Raw genomic sequence first — 18,199 nt, 5'->3', positions numbered from 1 at the left:
TGCTAATTCTGAATTTTGAATTTAGAATTGTGAAATTTGAAATCTGAATGATGCTTCATTAGACAATGGAACACCTGAGATCCGCCCACATTTTTGGTGGGGTTCGTGTTGCTCAGTCTTTAGCTTTCTATATTGTGTTGTGTGTACTGTTGTTTGTTTGTCTTCTCTTTTTTAGCCATGGCATTGTCAGTTTATTTTAGATTTATGAGTTTGAATGTCCCTCTGGTATCTTTCGCCCCTCTTTACAGATTTTTCTTACCATTCTATAATTCCCAGGTTTTTTTTACATGAGCAACATATGTGGAGCAGGATCTGCTTACCATTCCCAAGCACCTGAGACCACCTCCCGTTTTTGGTGGGGTTTGTGCTGCTCAGTCTTCAGTTTTCTATGTTGTGTTTTGTGTACTACTGTTTGTCTGTTGGTCTTTTTCTATTTTAGCCATGACGTTGTCAGTTTATCTTTTACTTATGAGTTTGAATGTCCCTCTGGTTTCCTTCGCCTCTCTTTTTCTGTATGTTTGTGACTTCAATACATACTAGTATTTCCATTATTGTGATAACATTTTTATATTATATATTTTTTTTTTATCTTATATGTAAACAGATGTATTTGCTTCTAAAATAAAATAATATAATATTAGCGGGATCGAGTTAATCTTACTTAATACTTTCCTGTAATATTAGCGGGATCGAGTTAGTCTTACTCCATACTTTCCTATAGTATTAGCGGGATCGAGTTAATCTTACTCAATACTTTCCTATAATATTAGCGGTTTCGAGTAAGTCTTACTCAATACTTTCCTATAATATTAGCGGGATCGAGTTAATCTTACTCAATACTTTCCTATAATATTAGCGGGATCGAGTTAGTCTTACTCCATACTTTCCTATAGTATTAGCGGGATCGAGTTAATCTTACTCAATACTTTCCTATAATATTAGCGGGATCGAGTTAATCTTACTCAATACTTTCCTATAATATTAGCGGGATCGAGTTAGTCTTACTCAATACTTTCCTATAATATTAGCGAGATCGAGTAAGTCTTACTCAATGCTTTACTATAATATTAGCGGGATCAAGTTAGCCTTACTCAATACTTTCATATAATATTAGCGGGATCGAGTAAGTCTTACCAACACTTTTAAATTATATTTACACAAGAATACACACGCTGAAATGTCTCGCCAGCTTACTGATTATGCTTTGCATTTAATGTTGAAAGTCCAACTATCACACATTTTCTTCAAGATCAATGACCATTATAAATATGTCAGATAGTCCCTGTCAGACGTAAATATACGCCTTACAATAATCCATCGGTATTTGGCACAACTTTCAGAATTTTCGGTTATTAATGCTTTTTAACATCGTAACATTTGATGTGGCTTTGCAACTGTTTTGCCTCGAGCGCCACTGATGCGTCTTTTGTAGACGAAACGCATGTCTGGCTTACCAAATTATAAGACTGGTATCTTTGATGAGTTTGTTTCTAAACACCGAATTTAGTTGACCATTTACTTATATTATCTGAGAATCCAGACTCATCACGAAAACTGAACGTTCACTAATGAACCATAAAAAATGAGGTCATTACCAGATTTTTATTGCCATGATTTTTTTTCGTTTATCCTTCTTTCAAATACTGAAGCTTATTCAAAAGTTGAATGTACTAGTATGTGGTTCAGTGTTAACTTTTGTGCAGTTTCGGATAGCACAACAGTTCCATATATTTACAGATAAAACCTTTCTTACACAAATTAAAACTATTTATTAGATGTGCTGGCTTATTTCGTTCGGATTATGCATTCAAAGCAGCTTTTAATCCTTCTATTTTGTCAGCCGATGTAACTTTAAATTGTAGTTGATTCCAATACCTAATGATCCTAATGACTGTCCATAGGCTTTGACGTTTTTTTCTTTCTTGGAAACGTCTTTTAAAGATTAATCTTGTTAATAGTATCATGAGATTTGAACATCTGTAAACTAATGTTTCCTGTAGTCTGGCAGTCGTTTGGTATTAACCATTGCTGGATGTCATTATCTTACAGTTCATGCTGTAAATGTTTAAATACCATACTAGGTCTATTGTATTATTAGTTCTTTAAGGCCTTCTCATTATTTGTTACGAAATGTTTGTAACACAGCCTGTCTTGTTCGTTATATGTAGTTGTTTTGTACAAATCTCACTGCTCGTTTTTTGTACTTTTTGTACTTAATCTATTATGAACATTCCACTATGGGTCTTAACATGATATGGGACTGAAATTATAGGTTTGGTTTGTGACCCGGATTTGTTTTCGCTTAATTGATTTATTGATTGATTGTTAGTTGCTTAACGTCCAGTGGCAACTATTTCATGCATATTCAGGACGATTTAATTGATTTAAGGCAACAGTAGTATACCGCTGTTCAATAGTCTTAATTGATTTAAGACTATTGAACAGCGGTATACTACTGTTGCCTTTATTTTTCGATCTGTTTGTGAGGATTTCAATAAAATAAATACCAATGTCCTATTTCCTTGCCTACAATGTTGTCAATTTGACGATCTCAGAATAAGTTATTACTGTTGAGTAACCCTAGGTATTTGATGGCTTCAACATGGTCTGATATATGTTCATGAATTTAGAAATAAGAAAGTGTGATTGCCAACGAGGCATATATCTTCCAAAAACAAAATGACGTAGATCTTAGTAACGATAGGTCAAAGTCAGGAGCCTGTAATTCAGTGATTGTCCTTGGTTCCTGTCTATCCTATTTGGTTTTCGTTTATTGTTTTGTACCTAATCAGGCAGCTGATTTTCTTGTTTGAAATGTTTTACATTTCATCATGTCGGGAACTTTTAATCTTACTACACTGCTACTTTTGCATAGGTACTATATCTGTACTAAAAATCTGTAGTACTGGAAATTTACTTTTAATATTAAGTACTATTTCTTTACTTTGAAATTCCTGTAATATTTAGGTACCTGTATTTTACAGTACTTGATTTGTACTTGAAATTTTTGGTACAGAAGTAATACCAACAGTGATAACAATATTCCATGTTTGAAAATCATAACTTTAAGAGATTTGAAATAGACAAACTTTCAAAATGCTGAAAATGTAACGGTGTAACCAAAATTTTGTAGTACTTAAATTTCAAGTACATATGAAGTACTGTAAAATACAGGTACCTAAATATTACATCTATTTTAAAGTAACAAAATAGTACTGAATATTAAAAGTAGATTTCCAGTACTATAGACTTTTGGTACAGAAATAGTACCTACGCAAAAGTAGCTGTGTATACGGTATTGGTTTTATTCAGTGTTGAAGTCCGCAGGGTTGACATGTACATATGACATGTGGCGGGATGAAATAGGTTTTCATTCGCTCAGCCGTCCTAACCTAAAACTTTATTGTAAAAGCAAAACATACAAAAAATATCTGTAAAAAATAGCTTAAAAAGGTTTTAATTGACACAAATCACAAAGCAACTGACAAAGAGACTAAAGACACAAAGAAAGACGGATTTATCTTGTTTCCAAACTCCTGTATAGTGTATATCAGATATTTGTTGAATTTTATTTAAACTGAAAGCACAAAGTATCGATCTAATAGTGCTCGCAGTTACTGAAAGCTAGTTCAAAACCAATTGCAACTTATGAATAAATAATTTTTGTCGGATTAAGATATTAATCAGTACAAATAAAATGGATTTGTATCTCAATTTACGGGCTCTATAAAAATATTCACGTAAAATGAAGATGTGTCATCCCGTTTGTAATAAGTTACATAGCGTAAGATAGAGCCATAGGAACATCACCGTCCAAAAAGAAACATTGTAATAAGTTACATAGCGTAAGATAGAGCCATAGGAACATCACCGTCCAAAAAGAAACATTGTAATAAGTTACATAGCGTAAGATAGAGCCATAGGAACATCACCGTCCAAAAAGTAACATTGTAATAAGTTACATAGCGTAAGATATAGGAACATCACCGTCCAAAAAGTAACATTGTAATAAGTTACATAGCGTAAGATATAGGAACATCACCGTCAAAAAAGTAACATTTATAATAGGGAACAAAAAAAAGCGTTTCTTTTGTTTTTACACCTTACCGCTATTTGTCCGCCATTACTGGACATCACAAAGGTTCCCGTAAAATTTTGACGTCACAATAGAAAATACCTGACGCCGCAATGAAAAAGTGATTGTTGTATGACGTCAATAGTTCAAGAGGCGCAGATTTCCAAATAGCGATCAGGTCTATGAAATATTCAAATTCTAAAAAAGGACAGATATTGATAGCCAAATTAGATTTGTTAAAAAAAGTTTGCTCCATTTGATATGTTTATAGAGATTGTAGAATGCTTTATATCTTGTCTGTTTTTCTGTGTCTCTCGAATTATTATGCATTTTTTTACATTGAAGCTCATTTGGCTTTGACAAGTATAAATAAAGCAAAAATTTATTTGTGTACTTGTTATTTGTACAATAGTTAGTTGATTGCAGAATAAATATTTATTTAAGGCGTAAAACTTCAACAGTCAATATACGGTAGGACACGTAACCAACTATAAGCTTTGTTTTTAAACAGTGAAAAGAAAGTCAATAATTATAATATCATGCTATGTACACTTACAGATATTATGCGTTGAAATACATATTTAACTACTGTCACATTTTCTGTCAGCAACTGTATATACAATAGCATGATCTTTTCTGTAGTCATTATTGATGCAGAAACTTATGCAATACAATTAATTCTTAGTAATAATTGATGCAGAAATTCGTGCACTGAAATGAATTCTTAAGTCATCTTATGTGATAAAATGAATTCTTTAATCATTATTGATGCAGAAACTTGTATGATAAAACAATGGATTTATTTCAGTAAAATATAAGAAGTAGAAACGGTGTTTTTTAATCACCACAAAGGAGATTTAACATTGTGCAATTGATATAATTCATTATCCCCGGCTTAGTATATTTCTAGGATTCTGATTGGTTAACGCACGTCGTTACAAAACCCATAGCCCCTGGGTGTTGCTAACCCATATCCCCGGACGTTGCTACCCATTACATCGGGGAATTTCACGCGCGTTTTCCTTAGTTCCATGGTTGTTCCTTATGAAATATCGAATTCTGTAGATTTTCCATGATGTCTGAATAATTAAATATTTAATCCACTAACGATTTTATCTTATTATATCGATTATTTGCACTCATTTTAGTAAATGCATCACTATGCAGCCACATTGTCAATGGATGGTACTACTGACCTAGCTATGCAAATGACCCACGTTGACGTCACACCGTTTATGATGTAACTCTCACAACATTGCGCGCCAAATTCGCCCCATTTCAGTTTCTCTGTCTCTAATTTAAAAACGTCTTATATTTGTCTACCTGTAGGGTTCTACCAAAGGTAGTACCCTACACCCCGTTAAAAATATGTCAAATTCCCAAATTTCAATAAAAGATATTTAAAAAATGAAAAAAACGTTGCTTTCACGTTTAACTTTGTGGTCGAATTTCTCTAAAAATCGCCAGATTTAGACTAAGACCGGGGATAAATTCGTTATCTACGTTCATATCCGTAGATATGGATATTTTAACACCCTTCAGTACCCTGTACACCCTTCGGCTGCGCCTCATGGTGTACTTGGATACTTCAGGGTGTTAAAATATCCATATCTACGGATATGAACGTAGATAACTTATATTGTTTACTTCCTTGTAAAATATGCATGTACATTATATACATGTATACATACTTATTAAATAGTCAGTTTTCATCGATCTAAGGACTCCGTTACACATAAGGTATGTTTAATCTTAGACAGATTGATGTTTTATATACTGGTATATTTTTGACAATGATAATCGATTTTTTAATATAAAGCTTTACAATTATCGTGTTGCTACAGCTCTCACGAACAAGGTACCATGGTATTAATATCTTTCAGGACAGGGTGTCTTAAAGATACAAGATGACTTTCTGATTGTTAGTTAATTAAATATAGATATAAATGAGAGACATCCTAATTACTAAATTCGTATTTCGGAATTGACATTTTCTTTTAAATCTATGGAGGTTATATCTCCCATGCCATTCGATACGATGGTCCAGAGTTTGCATTTCCTATCCAGATTTCCTCGATAGAGGGTGCTGCTAACAATGAAGCTATTGAAGAAGATTTTGCATATTTGCCAATCATTGCTTTTTGTAAATTGTTTTGTTATGAATTAGGCCGTTAGTTTTCTCAATTGAATTGTTTCATATTTTTCATGTCGGGGCCTTTTATAGCCTACTATACGGTATGGGTTTTCTCATTGTTGAAGGTCATACGGTTGCCTTTGATTGCTTACATCCACTTCATTTGATCTATGGTGGATAGTTGTCTTATTGGCAATCATAACACGTGGATAGTTGTCTTATTGGCAATCATACCACGTGGATAGTTGTCTTATTGGCAATCATACCACGTGGATAGTTGTCTTATTGGCAATCATACCACGTGGATAGTTGTCTTATTGGCAATCATACCACGTGGATAGTTGTCTTATTGGCAATCATACCACGTGGATAGTTGTCTTATTGGCAATCATACCACATCTCCTTATTTGTATACTGTTGGTGATATTCAATAAGGGATTTTCCGGTTTGAATTTTCCTTCAAGTTCGGTAGTTTTGTTGTTCTACTTTTTTATGTATTAGTTTGACTGGATTTAAATGACCACCCATTGGTGACCTCTGCATTGTGGTGATGTTAATACCCTCACAGTTGTGCACTGGTCCAGAAGATAACTTCTACAAAATAGGATAATTTTTCTCCCTTTTTCCCGAATTAAAGTACTAATATATTACTTGTTTTATTATTTCTAATCAATACATATTCTTAAAGCTACTAATTTGACAAAAAATTCAAATATGATTTGTTTTGTTTCGAACATTTATAAAATCGGAATTATGAAATAATATTTCGCTATAAGCAGTCAATTTTGGCTCAATTTTGTCAAAAACATCGATGATATGCTAAATCTTCTTAAACTCTGTATTTCTTCAAATATGTTAAAATATCAAAATATTTTTCGCAAAATAATTGGATTTAAAAGTCATATATGCACAGAATTTTCCTTCTAAATGGTTATTGAGATATTTTCCCCAATCTTTTAAAAGGAAAGTTGTAAGTTTTCTGTTGTCTATTGGTTTATTCCGGTCTAGGGATTAAGGATATTATTGATCAGTGAAATATGTCTCTGAGGAGGACATAAACCACGAGGGGTTCTTTGACTCTTGTAACTTCTAAAAGGCATCATGTAACAACGGAAATTAGTGTCCGATTTTTCTATTCTGTAATAGTATTTTGTTATTGCCTTCATGATGTCGAAATATGTTGGTAGTTTTCCAAACTCAGTCAACATTTCGAAGATTGTGCTTTTTGGAAAACCAAGAATAAATTGACAGAGTTTAGTCTAAAAGGAAGGTTTGATGATATGATCAAATACATGAATGCTCGTTTTGTTTACAGGATGCAAAGATAGCAATCTTTAGATGACTTAAAATAGGCCTTTAGAGCATTCTTATTTGTAACACCGTCCTGTTCCACTCTAAAGAAGACAAAAGGAGAAAAATGTGTACCCAAATGTTAATATGTATCAACTTTCACATCTTTTAAGATAAAATCATATTTGATAATCTATCTGCCTTGTTGAATAGTATAAGCTTTGTTTTGTTTGTATAAAGCCTTAAGAACCAGTCATTGCAGTAATTGTGGAATGTATATAACTTCATTTGCCAGCCGTTCCTTATTTGATTTGAGAAATAAATGAGTCTGCTTACTGAGAAATTTTTAAAATTAGTTTTTATTGGTCAAGTTTTATTTCAATCCCTTTGACGTTATTTTCATTTCTTGAATTACATGCCATAGTTTCTACTACGATCCTTAAGATCACGGCAGAACAGGGACACCTTTGACGAATCACCTATTCTAACTAAATGGTGAAGAAATCCATTCAGTATATAACGTCTTATTTTAGTTGATAAATAAGTTGCTGAATCCAACATGTTGGAGAGTTTGACCTAAAAGAACAAATACAATTCAAATAACTATTTAGGAAATTTCACTTCGACAGCGTTATCTATGATGTATTGTTTTTGCCTGAGATTTATGTAAATATATCGATTTTTATATGTCCTTTTTGGTCTGGGTTTATGACTAGATTAAGTATATTTTTATTGCAATTGCTTTTGCCTTTAAGCTATCGTAAGACTTTTATATTTATGACCAAGGTTCATGCCTAACCGGTCAAAGTAAAACTGAGATTCTTCTTCTGCTATATGTAAAATAAATATCCTCTTTTTTAATTTAATGTATTAGAATAGTTCAGTTAAAGACAATGGTAGATTAGTGAAGTTTCAAAACATTAATTTACCGATGTATTTTGCATTTTTATGTACGGATTGACTGTTTAATTTACGTTAGATCAGTGCCATTATTTCGTTCTTTAGATTTTTTCATCGACATATCGAATTATGTCATTTGTTGATTATATATTTTAAAGATACGAATGACAAATCTCTGATCTAAGTATATTTAGTTTAAACACATCTGTTTTGCAACAACATTTTATTAAACAATATTATAATCCTTGATCGGGCCTTCACACGCTTTGCTGTGAAATTGCATAACTGCATCACGAATACACTACTAGACTTGTTAAAATGCCAGTTGTGTGATAAAAAAAAATAAAAAACATGGCCTATTACATTTGAAGACTTGTCGTATGTTATTTCAAAGGAACAACTTTCTATGCAATGAACTCGAACTATTTTCTTTCACTATTGGCAATCGTAACTCGAGCGTTCATCAAAAGATTATAACTTTCGGCAAAATAAATGTTTTACTTCATTAAAACATGCTTATAAATCCTTGAGTTGACGTAGGAAAATTTACAAAGTGTAAACAATCTATGACGAGCAAGTTGGAAATGTATATGACGTGTTAATTGTTCTATATACTTAGGATTTCTACAACCGGAATAGATTATCGTAGCTGTATTTGGCAAAAGCTTTTGGCATTGTGGATCCTCAATGATCTCCAACTTCACATGTAAATTGCTTTTTAACTTTTTTGATTTGATTTGAGCGTCAATGATGATTCTTTAGTAGACGAAAATCGCGCGTTTGTCGTCTACAATTAATTCTGGTATCTATGATGAGCTTACTTATTTAGAGATTTTAGATAAATATTAAGTTTGTGCGAGTTCAAAGAAACGGAGATTTGAGGTTTATCCTAATGCGTAAGCATCCCATCTTATAATAAAAAAAAATGAAAACAGGTCACTGCCGGAGATCTTAGGCAGTTTTCTGTTCACAGTTTAAGAGTAAACAAATGCTGATCAACAGAGTATAATTGTATAGTTTAGTTTAAACATATTTTATTTGCTAAATTAGACACACGTAAATAATATTTATGAAGTCTTTTCCATAATACAATATGAATGTATGCAATAATAGTATGATGAGCATGCATGTAAAGCAAACAGTTTATAGAATATAATACGAGCAGGATCTGCTTACCCTTCCGGAGCACCTGAGATCACCCCAAGTTTTTGGTGGGGTTCGTGTTGCTTAGTCTTTAGTTTTCTATGTTGTGTCATCTGTACTATTATTTCTCTGTTTGTCTTTTTATTTTTGGCCATGGCGTTGTCAGTTTGTTTTCGATCTATGAGTTTGACTGTCCCTCTGGTATCTTTCGTCCCTCTTCTATAGGTAAAAAAGAAGAGAAAATAAAAATAGAAGGAAAGATTGAAAAGTCATTATTCGTATAATAGATATATAATACTATGAGACTCTCCATCAATTATATTTAACAATAATTTGAACGTTTTATGGTCTTCATTAAAATGTAAAATCAGGACAAATGAATGTACTGTTTTTACAGTAATATGGCAACACAAGAAATGGAATCACAGTATGAGAGTATCAACAGGACGCAAGAGAATGAACATCCCTATGACACATGTAAGGTCGGTAACAAAGAAACAGGTGACGATGCAATGGAAATGAAAACAAAAACGGATGGGTCAATAAAAATCAAAAGTGTAGACCAATCATGGAAGCTGTGGATTAAAATAATTCTTGTTGTGGCGATAGTGTCATTGGTGTTCTTTTGTATTTCTATAACAGTTACTGTACTGATGAAAACAAAGAACGGTAAGCTTTTCAAATAAGTTGAATGTAGGACTGCATTAATACTAATGTATCATGTATATTATATCAAAACACACAACATTTACCAGGTTTATAATCTCTAACGTAAGACGCGCGATTCGTCTTCATAAGACTCACCAGTGGCGCTCGAATCAAAACAGTTTAAGGATCATATCAAATACGCAGTTGAAGATATTAGAAGCGCTTTAAGTCAAAATGATTGTATTGAGGAGCTCCTAAAATATTTCAGTACCTTAGTAATTCGAATTCAGAATATCTATAAAGCATGGAGGACCTCCTGAAATATTTAAGGACCTCCATAATTGGATTTATGAATATCCTGCAATCGAATTGTGGAGGTCCTGCAATTTTAGACATTCATGAATATTAAAAGATATCCTGACATTAAATTGTGGAGGTGCTGAGGTATATTATAATTATGGACCTTCTTTAATATAAAGGATATCCTGAAATATTAAAGTACCTCCTTAAATGAAGCAATTTTGACCGATTAATTGAGGAATTCCTGAAATATTTTATTTATATATTATATACCAGGATTGAAATTTTGTATTTGCGCCAGACGCGCGTTTCGTCTACAAAAGACTCATCAGTGACGCTCGAATCAAAAATGTTAAAAGGCCAAATAAAGTACGAAGTTGAAGAGCATTGAGGACCAAAAATTCCTAAAAATTTTGCCAAATACAGCTAAGGTAATCTATTCCTGAGGTAGAGAAGCCTTAGTATTTCAAAAATTCAAAGTTTTGTAAACAGTTCATTTATAATTATGACCATATCAATGATAATTCAAGTCAACACAGAAGTGCTGACTACTGGGCTAGTGATACCCTCGGGGAATAAAACCTCCACCAGCAGTAGCATCGACCCAGTGGTTGTAAATAAACTCATCATTGATACCAGGATTGAAATTTTGTATTTACTCCAGACGTTCGTTTCGTCTACAAAAGACTCATCAGTGTCACATGCTATGCATGTATGCGAATTAACACTCAGTCAAACTATCATAATCGGGAATACACTCAGTCAAACTATCATAATCGGGAATACACTCAGTCAAACAATCATAATCGGGAATACACTCAGTCAAACTATCATAATCGGGAATACACTCAGTCAAACTATCATAATCGGGAATAGAACACGATCGGAAAATTAACAGACCAAACGACTACACTGCATTTTAAAGATCTAAGACAGCTAAAACATGTTAGTAGTGAGTTGAGACACCGACAACTCGGTCAACCAATTCGTGCTGGTAACCGTAAAAAGTATGCAACCTTAACTTCATTCTTTCAAATATACAAAAATTGGTTCGGAAGTTTGAATACAAATGTTCATAACCAAATAAGAACAAACTGTTAAATTCAATTGAAAAGGGGTTTATCTATTCATCGAATCGGCACTAAACACAAAAACGAATATTCAAAATGCTAACTACACAAAGTACCAGCCTAAGAGTACCCACAGGTACTAAACCTGTAAAAGATCATTCAAAGCCTAATTTAAGACCCGATTGAAGATAGTCATGTAGTAATTTTTTTTATTCGTGCCTTACCTTTAACTAAATAAGGGAAATGAGAAAAAGTGACAAATGTCCATTTATAAAGTCATATTCAAACCTACGTTTTAGGTACTAGGTAACGATATTGGCTGCTTGTAACTCCTTGTTTCTTTAAAATGGTAACAGAAACCTTTCATAACTTTTAAAAAATGTCAACTTGATTTGCATCTATTGATAACTTATTTTTTCAGTTGTGTTGACGTCATGTGTACTACACAATAAAACTTACTCAAGCTATGAAACAATAGTATTTCCATTGACGATAACTTCAGACGGAATTAGCAACATAGAAACCTTCGAAACTACAGGACAGTTTACATGTGAGACTCCCGGATTTTACATGCTATCGGTGTTCATCACGTCAAGCACAGCAGATGTTAGGTACAAACTGATGAGGAATTATGAGGTTATATCGAGAGTTTATATGATTGTAAACACAAAAGACCTGCATGACTTCCGCACAGGTTCAGCTACCGTGACAGTTAAACTGGCAGTTGATGACACTTTGTATGTAAAATCATCCAATTTAAATGTGCGTCCAAGCTCTGATTCTTGTCTGACAATCGTCAAAGTTGGATGATATCGTACGTCAATACAATACAAACAAAAGTTTAACTTTTTCAAAAAGATATGACTTCGGAGAAAGCCTGTACCCTGTCAGGAGTATGATTGTTGTTTTCCATTCGTTCCGTTCCTTGATATAGTCGAGCGTTTGATTTTGTCCGTTTTTATGGACTCCCCCTTTTTGAATTTACCTTAGAGCTCGGTATTTTCGTATAAAAGTTGTTTTCGCTATATAATAAATTCAAGTCAGCTTGTATTTTTTTTGGGGTGATTTTCAGAAGAAAAAAAAAGATATTTGTTTGATTCAGAAGTGTTTTTTATTTTAATGTTTTGATACTTTTATTGTGGTTTCAGTTTCATTATCAGTAATTTGATGTAAAAAACTACCTTCCCGTTATTACTGACTGAATATTTTTACTCTATTGAGTTGATTACCGTCTGACAGGTATCTTTCTGGTTGATACGCACGACTTCAACGTCACCTGAAGTACACAGCGAGAGTATCTAATAAATTGATGCTTTATTTTTTATCATGTTCCGAGGTTTAAATGTACAATGTTGACTTTATATACCTGTGTGTTAGTTATTTTCTTATACTGTTATATAAAGTGCCGTTTTAGGCTCATACTTTCTAAATTGTATTACCTGCTATCGTAACAAATAAAAATATAACAATTGCAACCGATCGAAATAACACACAAGGGAACAGAGCTATATCAATATCCTATTATATGTAATGACTTATGATGATATTAAAACCATACACAGTTATGCATAGGAAATAATGTGAATAAAACAAATCGTTTTATACAGATGAAAGCAAAGGAAATGCGTTATAATAAATGCATTAATTTTTACTATCAGCGCTTATCCAACATTATATGATCCAAAAGCAACAAATTCATCGTTCGGATCTCGAATACCCATACTGTGAGACCATCCGTATATAATTACTTCTCCCCTTCTTAATGTTTTCTAAATTTCGTAAATCATTCAAGCCCATAGAATATTAGCTACACCAATAAACAACCTATCAGAACGATTTTTGATTAGTTATGAGTCAAAGATGGCGTGTATATCGACTAAAACTAAGCAAAGCAAATATACGGGGACGATAATTTGATGATCAAGTGGGTGGCAGGATGATTTGAAAATGAGCGAGCTGAAATTGTAACTATCAAAAGCTAATAATCTTAATTAATGCAGCTTAAAACAATATCTTCATCCAAAAATCGTTGGAAAATGAAAATTGAAAATAAATAAATATGCATAATTTTCTAAAAAAATAATTAATTGTTCCTCGGAACAACCTATGCCCTGATACTTACAAAGGAGCATATTATCATCTTAATTTCCAGATCGAAAATTATTAACTAGCACTATAGCTAAGCAAACTACCATCTCAGGCAATGTGGATGTTTGACGATTTTGGCTATTCTTTTAATGCCCTTATGTTTTCTATGTTTTCGATTCTTTTATATTTTGACCTTTCACATTTTTATCTATAATGTATCTAATAGAGGTTAATCTATCAATATATACGTGCCATGTGCACATAAATAGGTAACATACATTCTTTTAAATTACACCCCAGTTCTATTGTTATACTTCATAGTTTCTATTTCTGAAACAAGTGTAAATTGAATAGATCTATTGTTACGAATAACAATGGATTTTGACAACAGGGTGTGACGAGCGGGGTTTCTGGAAACCCCTGCTTCTACATCCCGCAAACAAAGTCCATTGTTATTCGTAACAATAGAAATTGATTATTTTTTAAATAGCATGAACATAAGAAATAACTAATAGTGTTCACTACAAATTGTTTCAAGATATTTAAAAAAAAACACATTTTAGGAAATTCCAATAAGCATCTATATGGAATTCAAAAATAATCCTTTAAATACTCTTAATTTCTTAATTTTGCTTGAAGGTATTTTTTTTTATCCCAGCCATATGTCTCTATTCTAAAGCATTGATCTTTAAAAAAATGGGGATTCAAACTCCCGTACCCCCCCCCCCCCCCTCCCCCGGTTACCCAGTGGCCGATCCGGGGTTGGGGGTTCCGCGGGTTGAACCCGACTTTTATTTAAAAGATCAATGCATTTGAATGGTTGGACCCCCTTTTTCTCTTGAGTTGGGAACCCCCGGCTTGATCAGCCCCTGATTGCCCCCCCCCCCAAAGGGAGTTCCTCAATATTAAATATTGTATGTTGAACGTGTCTGGTAGTCGGGTTTCTAATGCAGACACACATATCCCTTAGTATGTTTGAATATGAATGTTTGTTTATTCTAGAGAAGAGGGGGTGCGGGGTTGTTTTTGATAAAATCGTAAGATATAAAATACAGTTATGATTACCTTTATTAAACTGATACAGGTAAGTTCTTTGGGTTATAATATTGCCTTTATCTTTAGTCTCTTCTACCAAATCCATCGCTTGCCACAAAATGTCGTCCGTCTTATACCCGTCCATATTGACAACTGTATACCAGGAGCATGATGTATTTTTTGTTTGTAATAAGAATACACGTAACACTCAACCTTGACCTGCTGATCCATATTAGCACATGGATTTAACGGGAATATACAAAACAACTTTACATTTGTAAAATATACTCACTTGTCAAAGTTTGAACGAAGATAACCAAAGAAAGGTTACTAGTGGGGTTTCATGTAAAAAATAAATATTCTAATAAATCATGGTTTGATATTGTCAATAAATATGCTATCGTTTTTTTTTTTTCGTTTAATAATCAATGTTAACAAATATAGGGTTTAGAATGGGGTGTAAGTTAGTTATACACCTCGGGATACGGCGTGTCTGGATAAGAAACCCCTCCGGCCTCCGGTCGACGGGGTTTCTTATCCAGACACACCTATCCCTCGGTGTATAACTATTACTGAAATCTCTTTCGACATTATATCCATCTACTATTATTCTATCAGCGGTAAACATCAGGCACTAGAGTAACCCTAAAGTTATGAATTTTATTTCATTTGGTGAGGAGAGGGGTTTGATGTTTAATCGGTTTCCGCATATCCTTATGATCCACAAGTACTCCACTTCTCATGTCACCAACAATACCAATACAATAGCTGTTCGGGATATATAGATAAGCAGCAAAGTCCGATGACATCCGTAGGGTAAGTGGGACGCTCTGTGTTCATGTTAAAGGAACTGTCCTACAACTCTTTGAGAGATCTGTAGATGGTCTGTTTCTGGGCAGAATTTTCCAAGTTTACCGTTCAATCCACTTAGAGAAGCTACCGATAATTTGTTTTATTGTTAATTTGTTCCTAGTATACTTTAAATATATTGGCCACTTGCATGTTCACAGCAATAAATCAACCAATCAATCAATCTTTAAAGTGTCAGTATTTCCGGCAAAAAATAATCTTAAGTTAATTTTATGTCACCGTAGTATTTATGTGTATAATTAAATGTTGATTTGTCATTCATCAGTTCATTTATTTCATTCATTCCATTTTCTGTTTCATCATACTCATTATGACGTTTGACTGAGACTGACGACATTTCTAATACACGTCACTGCACAATTTCATATACACGTCACTACACACCTGAACGGTTTAAATAGAATAAAATATAGTTGCACGCACGCGGGAAAATAAATGTACGCCTTATATATATAGATATTTAGTATTTCATTAACTGAATAACTGCCTTTCTGTGTGGATGCTTAAATGCTAAAGCAATATTTGCAGGTTAGTTAATTTTGTTATTTGAAAAGTTTTATTTACAGTTTCTCGATAGAATTTCATTCATTAAAAGTTATATGGAAATATTATGATAGTTTTATCATAAAAATCTACAATAAGATACTATACGGCTTTTCCGTACTTTTTACATAGTTTTATAGTAAGTTCAAAATTACTGAATTGCAGCTATAAATTGTCTTATTTGCAGTATTAATTCATGGCGTAATTTTGAAGTGTTTTGTTGAATTCATTTGTCCGTCAGTTCTTGTCTCTATTTAGTTTGTGGTTTTATATTTAGGTAATGAATGAATGTAATTGTTTTCCGAATTTGTTGAAAGATTTGTATATGTTGAAATAAATATGTATTTGCAGTTAATAAACGTGGTATCAAAGTCACTGTCTGATATTAGCCATCACGATAATTTGGTGTATGTCCGGTTCACTGTGACAAATGGAGCCTTCAGAGAGATAGGTTGTGTAGTCTGGCTGAAAAGCGACTTCATAATATCGTTCATCCTAAGATAGTATATTTTGTTGCCGGGATTCCAGATATATGTTCTTTGGTGCGTATCAAGAACGAAAAATATGAAGAATCATATCTTTATTTAGAGAAGGATCATGTTGCACTTATACAAGAAGCTATGTCAGATGTTGAGAAACGTATGAAAAATATAGGATGTAAAGTTGTTTTCGCAACTATAACAACAATGAGTTTCCAGAAATGGAACACTCAAAGGAAATTCATTGGTAAAACTGTCCGCCTGAAATATGAGTCTGATTACGAGAGAATGCAGGAACAATTAAATATAATTTTACACTCAGTGAATACATATATTGTACAGAAGAACTTAGAAAATGGTGTTGTAACCCCTTTCTTACACGCTTTTGTTCATAAGAGGTGTAAAAGTAAAATTCGTTATATTTATTTAATGTTAGTTGATGGAGTACATCCTACTCAGGCATTGAGATCCTCATGGGCACGTCAAATGGAAGCCACGATGGATAAAAATGAGCGTAATTTATAAATATTTTGTATAGGGTATTTGCCGATATACATTCTGCGATAATTCAGGGATGAATTTTTTTTTTGGTGGGGGAATATGTCACCGTCGTATTTATGTGTATAATTAAATGTTGATTTGTCATTCATCAGTTCATTTATTTCATTCATTCCATTTTCTGTTTCATCATACTCATTATGACGTTTGACTGAGACTGACGACATTTCTAATACACGTCACTGCACAATTTCATATACACGTCACTACACACCTGAACGATTTAAATAGAATAAAATATAGTTGCACGCACGCGGGAAAATAAATGTACGCCTTATATATATAGATATTTAGTATTTCATTAACTGAATAACTGCCTTTCTGTGTGGATGCTTAAATGCTAAAGCAATATTTGCAGGTTAGTTAATTTTGTTATTTGAAAAGTTTTATTTACAGTTTCTCGATAGAATTTCATTCATTAAAAGTTATATGGAAATATTATGATAGTTTTATCATAAAAATCTACAATAAGATACTATACGGCTTTTCCGTACTTTTTACATGGTTTTATAGTAAGTTCAAAATTACTGAATTGCAGCTATAAATTGTCTTATTTGCAGTATTAATTCATGGCGTAATTTTGAAGTGTTTTGTTGAATTCATTTGTCCGTCAGTTCTTGTCTCTATTTAGTTTGTGGTTTTATATTTAGGTTATGAATGAATGTAATTGTTTTCCGAATTTGTTGAAAGATTTGTATATGTTGAAATAAATATGTATTTGCAGTTAATAAACGTGGTATCAAAGTCACTGTCTGATATTAGCCATCACGATAATTTGGTGTATGTCCGGTTCACTGTGACATTTATATATACATCACATGGAGTTTGGACTTGTTCAAGGAATTATAATTAGCATTTATGAATTAAGTAAAGAGTTTCAACAAGTTATATTTTGTTGAGGGGAAAAATTGTCTTTTAAGTAAGTGGACGGTACCTTCAAATACAGCCTATAAATTACATTTCTTTAAGGATAGTTTTACCAAATTAGGTATCAATTGGCCGACGGTTTGAAATTGTTTTTTCTATTAATCAAATGTTCATTATGATCAATCGCCAGATTACGTGC

At 32.9% G+C, this 18,199-nt stretch overlaps 1 long non-coding RNA gene across 1 annotated transcript; it reads left to right on the top strand.

Annotated features, from left to right (window-relative positions):
• Window positions 1-5,719: 5,719 nt before the first annotated feature.
• On the top strand, window positions 5,720-13,509 carry LOC127725243 (uncharacterized). The gene is made up of 3 exons (XR_007992881.1): window positions 5,720-5,815; window positions 9,940-10,211; window positions 11,982-13,509. It is a non-coding gene; the product is annotated as an uncharacterized LOC127725243 (long non-coding RNA).
• The last annotated feature ends 4,690 nt before the right edge of the window (window positions 13,510-18,199 follow it).

This window comes from Mytilus californianus, unplaced genomic scaffold, assembly GCF_021869535.1.
Source record: "Mytilus californianus isolate M0D057914Y unplaced genomic scaffold, xbMytCali1.0.p SCAF_15, whole genome shotgun sequence".
NCBI lineage: Eukaryota > Metazoa > Mollusca > Bivalvia > Mytilida > Mytilidae > Mytilus > Mytilus californianus.
This window is presented reverse-complemented; position numbering and strand designations above follow the sequence as displayed.